Raw genomic sequence first — 10985 nt, 5'->3', positions numbered from 1 at the left:
TTGGAAAAGACTCTGATGCTGGGAGGGAATGGGGTCAGGAGGAGAAGGGGACGACAGAGGATGAGATGGCTGGCTGGTATCACCAACTCGATAGACGTGAGTCTGAGTGAACTCCGGGAGATGGTGATGGACAGGGAGGCCTGGCGTGCTGTAATTCATGGGGTTGCAAAGGGTCGGACACAACTGAATGACTGAACTGAACTGAACTGAAGCATAAGTAGTATAAAATCCTGAAATGGAAGGTGAAAAATTGTGATTTATAACTTCTAAAGTGAATCAATAACAAAATAATAATAAATATCAAATGAAAAAGACTTACAAATTTTAGAATCCTAATATGAGACAATAGAAACAAGGGTTACCATAGTGGGTATGATTCTGTTACATAGGAAATGAAGAAAAAATTATGATCTGGTTATATCCTGAGTATTCCAAATACGTTTGAATTGGACTCAGGAAAATTAACTTTTATTATTCCACTTAGTAGCTAATAGTTTATTTTCATTTCCTTCACTGTTAATCCACATTGGATTTAAACAGTGGTGTGCTGATGTTTAGTAATTAGTTCTCCAAGGGAAAAAAAACCCGTGATTTATAATATTTGCCAATTTCCGTGGCATAAAGACTCTTACCATGACAGATGCAAATCTAACATTTTAAACAACCTGTTTGCAAAATTCCTGAGAACTTAACAAGTGTCCCTTATGAGCATACAAAAGCTATTTCTATTAGTGCATATGATACATCTGATTGGATTTTATAAAAAGAAAATAGAGTTAACTGATGTGTATATCTTGTAATTTTGTCAACCAGCCCCCTCCCAAAAGAATCCTACAACAACAGCAAAAAGGGAATACTTTAAACATTTAATTAATGGAAATTTTGAATGGGCTTGCAAAGGTTTAATAAATGCCTGAAGAAATCTGTTACTTTTGTTCTATCAGGTTTCCCAACTCTAAGGAGAATTTAACTGAAATGAATACCTAAATGCTTTTTGTTCAGTTGCTAAGTGGTGTCTGACTCTGAGACCCCAGGGACTGCAGCACTCAGAGTTACACAGTTCTATAATGACCAGGAAGAAAGAACCAGTCACCACAGAAAACTGGAAATGAGTTACCTCTTTAAGCAAATCCATTCCATATGATTTATGTAGAAATTTCTTTTACTTTTTGCCAAGTTTCATTAAAGCAGTTCTATAAAATGATTTAACTGGATTCAATAATGGAGAGCAGAATACCCAAAGACAAAATAATTGGTGGTTTTCCCTCTTACTCTTCACCTTAAACTATGCTCTTGACATTTGAATTTCTTCCAATTTTTGTTTAGGAAAACTGTTAGTGTAGAAAAGTAGTGATTACTGTTAACTAGCCAGTACCATTATTCATTTGGCTGTGTGAATCAGTATTCTAATATGATCACATCTCTGGTGTGCTGCTACATTTGAAGCATTAAAACACAGGTGTCAAGTACATTGCCTTGATATTCTTCCTAATGGTAGTTTTAGCTTGATTGTTCTGGCCATCCTATGTAGGTAATAATTCTATTTCTGGACACTGCCTCTATATTTTTAGTTTTAAGACATAGTCTTAAGATATTTGAATGACAAGAAAGGAATTGCTACTGTTCATGCTAGAGATATATATGGATGTGAGAGTTGGACCATAAAGAAGGCTGAGTGCCAAATAATTGATGCTCTTGAACTGTGGTGTTGGAGAAGACTCTTGAGAGTCTTTTGGACAGCAAGGAGATCAAACCATCCAATCCTAAAGGAAATCAATCCTGAATATTCATTGGAAGAACTGTTGCTGAAGCTCCAATACTTTGGCCACCTGAGCAAAGAACTGACTCATTGGAAAGACCCTGATGCTGGGAAAGATTGAAGGCAGGAGGCGAAGGGGATGACAAGAGGATGAGGTGGTTGGATGGCATCACTTGCCTCAATTGACCTGAGTCTGAGTAAACTCTGGGAAATGGTGATAGACAGGGAAGCGGGGAGCGCTGCAGTCCATGGGGTTGCAAAGAGTCAGATATGACTGAATGACTGAACAACAACAATGCTAGAGACTGTTTGCTTTCAGTGGTGGAGCTTCTGTATGATTTGTTATCGTTTATGGATGGGATATTGATGCATGCATACTTGGAAAACTTTTCTATGCTCCAAATATTAAATTGGTCTAAAGTTTAATTTTATCTTTGGAAACACTTTTCAAAAAGTTTTTAAGACTTTTACTAACTTTACATCAATGGAATAAACTTTTGCAAAAATTTAATTTTGACAAGTGATTGATTTATGTTTGGAGGTTGCTACATTTGGACTAGTAAATTGTTCTATATTTCAGAATGTAGCAGTGAAATAACTATGTTTCACAATCTGACTTAATAAGGAAATTCATGCTGGGAATTTTTTAATTGAGGTATAGTTGATGCATGATATTATATAAGCTTTCAGTTCATTTCAGTTGCTCAGTTGTGTCCGACTCTGCAACCCCATGAATCTCAGCACGCCAGGCCTCCCTGTCCATCAACCAACTCCCAGAGTTCACTCAGACTCATGTCCATCGAGTCCGTGATGCCATCCAGCCATCTCATCCTCGGTCGTCCCCTTCTCCTCCTGCCTCCAATCCCTCCCAGCATCAGAGTCTTTTCCAATGAGTCAACTCTTCTCATGAGGTGGCCAAAGTACTGGAGTTTCAGCTTTAGCATCGTTCCTTCCAAAGAACACCCAGGACTGATCTCCTTTAGAATGGACTGGTTGGATCTCCTTGCAGTCCAAGGGACTCTCAAGAGTCTTCTCCAACACCACAGTTCAAAAGCATCAATTCTTCAGTACTCAGCTTTCTTCACAGTCCAACTCTCACATCCATACATGACCACTGGAAAAACCATAGCCGTATAAGCTTTAGGTGTCAGTTCAGTTCAGTTCAGTTGCTCAGTCGTGTCCGACTCTGTGACCCCATGAATCACAGCACGCCAGGCCTCCCTGTCCATCACCAACTCCCAGAGTTCACTCAGACTCACGCCCATCGAAGTCAGTGATGCCATCTAGCCATCTCATCCTCTGTCATCCCCTTTCCTCCTGCCCCCAATCCCTCCCAGCATCAGAGTCTTTTCCAATGAGTCAAATCTTCACATGAGGTGGCCAAAGTACTGGAGTTTCAGCTTTAGCACCATTTCTTCCAAAGAAATCCCAGGACTGATCTCCTTCAGAATGGACTGGTTGGATCTCCTTGCAGTCCAAGGGACTCTCAAGAGTCTTCTCCAACACCACAGCTAGTAATTCACAATTTAAAAGATTATATTCCATTTATAATTATTATAAATATTGACTATATTTTCTGTGTTTCACTATATATCCTTGTAGCTTATTTATTTTGTACATAGTAGTTTTTACCTCTTAATCCCCTATACCTACCTTGCTCCTCCCCCTTTCCCTGCTCCCCTGGTAACCACTAGTTTGTTTTCTATATCTGTAAGTCTTTCATTTTTTAAAATTTATTTTTAATTGGAGGGTAATTTCTTTACAATGTTATGTTAGTTTCTGCTGTATAACAATGAATGTTCTATAAGTATACATATAGCCCCTCTCTCGAGCCTCCCTCCCACACTTCCGTAAGTCTGTTTCTTTTTTGTTATATTCACTAGTCTATTTTTTAGATTTCACATATAAGTGATATAACAGCATTTGTCTCTTTCTGTATGATTTAACATAATACCCTATGAGGCCATCCATATTGTTGCAAATGGCAAAATTTCAATCTTTCTGTATGGCTGAGTAGTATTTCATTGTGATACACACATATAGATTTTGGTATGTATGTGCTCCGTCGCTTCAGTCGTGTCTTGACTCTGCGATGCCATGGACTGAAGTCTGCCAGGCTTCTCTGTCCATGGGATTTTCCTGGCAAGAATGCTGGAGTGGCTTGCCATGACCTCCTCCAGGGAATCTTCCTGACCCAGGGGTTGAACTCTTGTTTCCTGCATCGGCAGAAGGATTCTTTACTGCTGAGTCACCAAGGAAGCCCCCCCACCACATATCTATATCTATATGTATCTATATATCTGCTAGGAACCTTGGGGTGCATGTGTCTTTTCAAATTTGTGGGGGTTTTTTTTGGATTATTTACCCAGGATGGAGTTGCTGGGTCATATGGTAGTTCAATTTTTAGTTTTCTGAGACTTTCACACTGTTTTCCACAGTGGCTGCAGCCATTTACATTCCCACTAACAGTGTGTGAGGGGTCCCCTTTCTTCAGATCCTCATAAACATTTGTTATTTGTGTTCTTTTTGATGATAGCCATTCTGACAGATGTGAAATGATATTTCACTGTGGTTTTAATTTACATTTCTCTGATGATGTTGAGCACCTTTTCATGTACCTGTTAGCCATCTGTATGCCTTTTACACCTGGAAAGTTTGACACTGAAAAGAGCATTAGCTAAATGTTTATAACATAAAGAATTATAAAGGGGACTTACATTTTAATTAATACATGATAAAAATATGCAAAAGAAAATGCAACAGTTCAATGACATCATGGAGTAGAGTTCAAATATATACCTGAGGATACAATGCATTAAATGACAATTACTTTTCATAATAAATAGGAAGACAGTATAATATTTTTTAAAATTGCTAATAAGCTTGTGTAATTTGAGCCCCTTCAAGTTTAACCGGTAGATTGGCTCCACTGTAAAAATATATAGAGAAATTAGGATATTATTCCCTTAATTCCTTCTTAGTGTTGATTACCTCAAAAAAATATGTAGTTTCTGTTTTACAGAAACTACCTGGTGATGAATTACCAAAGTAGGTCAAGCAGCAAAAAGATATAATTGGTGTGACAGATTTTATCACTTAATGATGCAAAACATGATTTGGGGGTAATATCTGGAATATATTAATAATAGATTGCTCTTATACGAAAGACTTTGCTTTCAAGATGCTAAAAGTTATGTTTTACCTTTTTTAGAGATAAAATGATGTGTTTGAACCACTCACAAATTATCTGGTCATGGGTCCATAAAAATTAAATCTTGTATACAAGAATAATTTAGTACCCAATGTATTTTGATTATGGGAAAGATCAACAGCCTTATAAGCTGCCATGCTGCTAATATATATTTGTGTGTGATTATATATGTGTGTGTAAAACACCTCTGGGTGTTTGTTAGCCAAAATGTTCCTATAGTATTTTATGATAATGTAGACTAACAAAATTTTTTTCTGAATTTGATGGTCCCAAACCTAACTTTTTGAAGAGAAATTAATTGTTCTAAGTGTGGAGTTCTGTTCAGAAATTTTGGAAGAAGAAAAATGCTCATTTAGTACATAAGACTTTACGTACAGTTGGAGAATTGTGTAAACAGTATGGTTGAGGATAATCTCTATTGTGAACGGTAGATTATTTTACTTTTGAAGGGAAAGCACACCATTTTTTTTAAGGGAGAGGAGAGGTGGATAGCAATGTTAGGTGATATAAATAGAAAAATGTTGGAAAGAGAAAAGTGTTTAGTCAATGCTTAACAGCCTTTTCACTGCATAGCACACTTCAGCATGTAAATATTGGCCATAACCCACTTGGAAGAGGGTATTTGTATGCTCCAGCTGGACTCCGAGAACTGCGGCAAACAATTTAGCAAGAGTGGTGGCTGGACACTCAGAAAGGCTCAGGATATTTACCTCAAACCCAGAAGGAAGTACAGCTAGGCAGGAACAAAGATAAAAGCGGAAGAGACTGGGACACCTGAGCAGGCCCTATAATAGGGGAGGAGTTTCAAATGCTGACTAATCAGTTGGGAGAACTTAAACACACTCAGCTGTCAAGACATCTGAGGAGTGCTCTACTACTAGTGACTGGATTGAACTGTGTGTGTGTGTGTGTGTGTGTGTATGATTAGGAGACAAGTAATTAATGATCAAGCATTCGTGAGGAAGTTGCTAAGCGTATTTTGATGTCTAATAGCAAGTCAAACTTGGTGACTGCGGTTAATGATTACTCAGAAAGGCCGGGAAGTAACTCCACAGAGAAAAAAGGAAATGGTGGCCCTGCATCCAAGGTTGCGATATTCTGAGTGAAAGATATCCGAAGTTCGGAATATGTTCTTTGAGCTACCGGTTAGGAATCTGCCTCCCATCCAACCCCCCATGCGCGAGGTACCCATTCCAGAAAAGGGGCAAGCTCAGTTCTCTTTTCCTGCAGGTGACACACCTCAGGTCACATTTTCCATTATCTTCCATCTCCTGTCCCGGGTCTCCTGCATTGCAGGTGGATTCTTTACTAACCAAGCTACCAGGGAAGACCCCTGTCATCACCACTATCCCAAATGAATGCTGAAAGATCTACTTCTTTTTATGATTTCCTGGCAGAACTTACATAAATATTTTATTAAAAACAGAATCAGAGGCAGTTTGCATTTATATTTGACGTTCTGCACGTTTTAGTGATTCCCAAGATCACCTTAACCATTAAGACTTTTTTTCCTTATAAATAAAATACAACTCTCCACAATCTAAACCCAAGGATTTGGATGAGGTTTCCTTGTCTGGGTTTCTCCCAAGCGGAGGAGCCAAGTGGCAGTAAAGAGCCGCCTCATTTAAGGTGACACGGGGCAGAGAAGGGCGGTGGGCGACTTTTCCTTCTCTCCCTTTCCTTTTTGGAGACAGATATTCAAGTGGCTCCGGCGGCGGTGGGACAGTCCAAGCCCGGAGGTAGGGGAAACAGACTGGGCGGGAAGGAAGAGTTGTGGGAACGGTAGACCCTCCAGTAAGAGCGAAGCCGGCTCGCCTCGGCGGGCAAGCACGGGTCCGCCCAGATCCCAGGGTGCATCGCGCCCCGCCCCCTCCCCTCTCCGCGTCCCGCCTTCCCTCGGCCCTGGCCCCCTCCCAGCCGGCTCCGGGAGGCGGGGACACGGCGTCGGCGGCGGCTCCTCCAGTCGCGTCTTTCTCACTCACTGGGGAACCCGGCGGTGGCGGCACCTTTGGAGGCTGAGCAGCCGAGCCGCGAGCCCGCCAGTGGGAGGTCGGGCAGACTGACGGCAGAGCCGACGGACGGACGGACAGCGGGGCAGCCAGGCGGTTCGAGTCGCCTAAGGATCCACCATGAGCTGGGGCACGGAGCTGTGGGTGAGTCGGGGAGAGGGGCGCCCCGCGCGGACCCTGGCCCCGGAGGGACTCGGGCTGAGCAGGCGTCGGCGGCCGGAGCGCGTCGGGCGGTCCCCGGCGCTGGCAGAGGGTGGGGGTACTGCTGTTCTTTGTGTGCGAACCCCGCTTCCTTCTAGGCAGGGCTTGAGAGGCTGCTGGTCCGCGCTCCCGCCCCTGCCGCGGCGGTGGGGCTGAGGGCAGCGAATTGGACGGCCGGGGGAGCTGCCCGCCGGTTGCCGCGTCCGCCGCCATCCTCTGGGTTTCTCTCTCTTCTCCTCCGCCTTTACTTTCCGGACGCCTGGCTCCGTGCCGGGCCGCGCTTCTCTGCCTTTGTACCTCCCCTCGCAGAGGCGGGGGAGGGGGCCCATTGTCCCACAGGGGCGCTGTTCGCGGGCGGGGAGGGGGCTCGCCGCGGCCCAGAGCCCGGGCGAAGGTCCCTGGGGCGAGGGCGTCTCCGGACCCGGGCGACGCGGGGAGCCGCGAGGCACCGCCCGCCGCCGTCGCCCCAGGTAGGGGGAGCCGGGCGGCTTTGTTCGGAGTCCGGCCTCTGGCCAGCCAGGCCCAGCCCACACGCCCATTTCCCTCTCCGTGTCTCGTTGCTCTGACCGGAGTGGCTTCGGGGACGCTAGCTGGGCCACGTCTGGCTGCTGTCTTGAGCCAGGGGGGTGGCTTTTGTGATCTGAATTAAATTGAGTGATCGATGGGGAAGCCAGTTTTCCCAAAATCGTGCGGCTTCCCGATTGCTTTACTTCCCTTCCGTTGTTCTTTATTCTCACTCCTTCTCTCGCTTTTCTTTCTTTTTCCTACTTGCCTTTCTTGGGCGCTGAAGGTTCTAGACAATGCCCAGTGTCGGTCCAGGTGAGGGTGGACTGTAATAGGTCAGAGAATTGGCTCGTGACGCCTACACGGGAAGGGTGGAGGTGTGGCGGGCAGTGATTTCTCAGGTGCCGCGGAGGGACGGAGAAAGTGGGGGCGCTGTCCCTAGATCCTCCTGATTTCAGCCATTCCGCCTTTTTATCCCACCTGTGCATGTTTTCCTTGCCTTTTGTTAACCAGAATCTCCTGAAATCACTGCAGGAGAAAGAAGTTTTTTGTCTCCATGCATCCAGTTAGGGTGGCAGTGAAGGCAGATCGGTTAATTGAAGGGCACAGTGTTTTTATGTTTCACGTTTTACTCACAGATTGGGAATCTTAGAATTGAACTTTAGAGTTCATCTAGTTGATGAATTTCTCCCCAGAAATCTGCAACATTCTAGGCAAATGTTTGTCCATTCTGTAAACACACCGCCCAAGAGAAAATATCCTAGGGTCCCCTCCATTTACGTTCTTAGATAGCTTTAATTATACCTGTTTGGGGGAGGATTGTGTAGTAAATTATGTGAGCTTTAATTTTTTACTTGGTTAGATTCTCAGGCGTTATTGATCTTTTCCATTGACATAGGACGTTCTGTAATTGATTATAGTTTGTCCTAATTAAAGGAGATGAACGTTTTATTTTCCAATTTTATAATTAGAAAATATTTTTGTTTTTACATGCTTATATGATCCACGTTTCAGAGGAAGGAAGAATATAAGCAGAATACTTTAAAAAGTATAACTCGTAAAACAGTGGAGGAATATTGTTTAGATTTAACTTAATTTAGACTGGAAAATTGCTGTCTATAACACTGTTGAAAAGCAATTTTAAGGAGAACCAAAATATTTTAGTGAAGACTAAAATGTGATCTTTAAGAATATTTTAATTTAAAAATATAATACAGTCAGAAGCAGTTACCTGTCTCCTAATTCAGTGATTTACGTTCAGCGTTTTTGAGTAGTTTTTCAGCAATTTAAAAAGGTAAATCATAGAAGAGGTGGGAATTTCTGTTATAACTAAAAATTATTTTGTATCCTTTTGGGATAAAATTTAATTTTTCTCTTAAAATTTCATATATCTCCAGGTTTTAACTTGTTTTTTTAGTGGTTTGAGGGAAATATTAGGAATTAAATAACGTGGAATCAACTAATATCAATGGGATGCTTACACCTTAAGTAAGTAGAAATTGGTATAGAGAACTGTTTGCACCAGAAGAGGCCTTAGAAAAATTTGAGTAGATTTCCTGGGTTTTTACAGTTACTTATTTATTTAAGTTTGGCTGTGCCGGGTCTGTGTTGCTGTTTCTAGTTGCGAAGAGCAGGGGCTTCTCTTTGCAGTGGCTTCACTTGTGGAGCTCTGGTTCTAGGGCATGTGGGCTTCAATAGTTCCGGCGTGCCTGTTGAAGTCGTAGGAATCTTTTCGACCCCACGGACTGTAGCCTGCCAGGCTCCTCTGTCCATAGGATTTCCCAGCAAGAATACTGGAGTGGGTTGCCATTTCCTTTTACAGGGCTTCTTCCGACCCAGGGATCGAACCTGTTTCTATACCAGTGACTCACCTGGGAAGCCCCAGGTTCGAGCAAAATTAATGTTAGGGAAACATTAATAAAAGAATGTAATTCCATGGTTGACCCATAGTCACAATGATTTGATGATAAAGAAGCTATTTGAAGCATTCGTACTTGAATTCCTAGTCTGGTTAAGAAATTTGGATTCCTTCTGTCACCAGTGACCGCACCCTAATCCCTACTCTGCCAATCCTGTGTGCTTGGCAAAGCATGCACCAGATTGACTTAGACTCTAGTACCTCAGAATTAGGCACAAATGGTTTTAGTTGTGGCAGGTGGGCTCAGTATTGCTGTTCTCTGGCTGTTATGGAGCATGGGCTTAGTTGCTCTGCCGCATGTGTGATCTTGGCGAATCAGGGATTGAACCTGTGTCCTGCATTGGCAAGGCGTAGATTTCTTGTTGTTGTTTTTATTTATTTATTTTTACAAATCTCAGTTTTGAATAAGGATATTGTGGTTCGATATGATTGTAACAAACACCTGCTCTTGCCATTGAGGAATTTGAGGCTGGGAAAATTCTATTGAAAATTTGAATTTAGAAACCAGTTCTTAATATTATTTTCATCTGTGAAAGTGAAAGTGAAGTCGCTCAGTCGTGTCAGACTCTTTGTGACCCCATGGACTGTAGCCTACCAGGCTCCTCTGTCCACGGGATTTTCCAGGCAATAGTACTGGAGTGGATTGCCGTTTCCTTCCCCAGGGGATCTTCCTGACCCAGGGATCGAACCCGGATCTCCCGCATTGTAAGCAGATGCTTTACCGTCTGAGCCACATCTGTAGGATCACGTTATTGTCTCAAAGTTAAACCTCACTGAGAACATATTGTTAACAAAAGAAAATATGATAAAGCAGTTATGCACTCAAACTTGTTTATTTCTTATAATAGTCATTGGAGTTTATTGCTATCTTAAGTCTTAAGTTAAACTTGAGAATAAAGTTATAAAATTAAACCATTAATACTGACTCTGGGGTACAGAACTAATAGTAATAGGCTAAATTGGTTGTCAGATTTTTGTTTGGGGATATACATTAACTGGTAATAAATTGTGCTTTAGGAGATTTCTTGTGTTCCAAACGGGCATTTAAGTTAGGTAGTGAATATATGCTAGGGACTCAGTTCTGGGTTCTGTGTTCTGGGTGGTATCACTCAAAGAGGTGACATTCATTTCTTCAGGATGCATTGTTTATTATGTTGATTTCTTTATTACCATAGGAAGAATGGTAGATAGAGAAGTCTAAATATGAATTAATAATTTTGCAAAGCATAGATTTTGTAATGATTAGCCCTTTTTACAAATAAGGAAATTAGAAATTGGAGAAGTTCTATCTTTTATTTATTAGGAGATAGCTTTTTAGTCTTTTGAGGAGCAAGTTAAAGGTCAACGAGAAAAAAAAATCAGTTTATGTATGAATTGTGAGTG

Source organism: Budorcas taxicolor, chromosome 3 (assembly GCF_023091745.1).
Source record: "Budorcas taxicolor isolate Tak-1 chromosome 3, Takin1.1, whole genome shotgun sequence".
In the NCBI taxonomy this organism is placed as follows: domain Eukaryota; kingdom Metazoa; phylum Chordata; class Mammalia; order Artiodactyla; family Bovidae; genus Budorcas; species Budorcas taxicolor.
The sequence above is the reverse complement of the archived record's forward strand: the minus strand, read 5'-3'. Positions refer to the sequence as shown.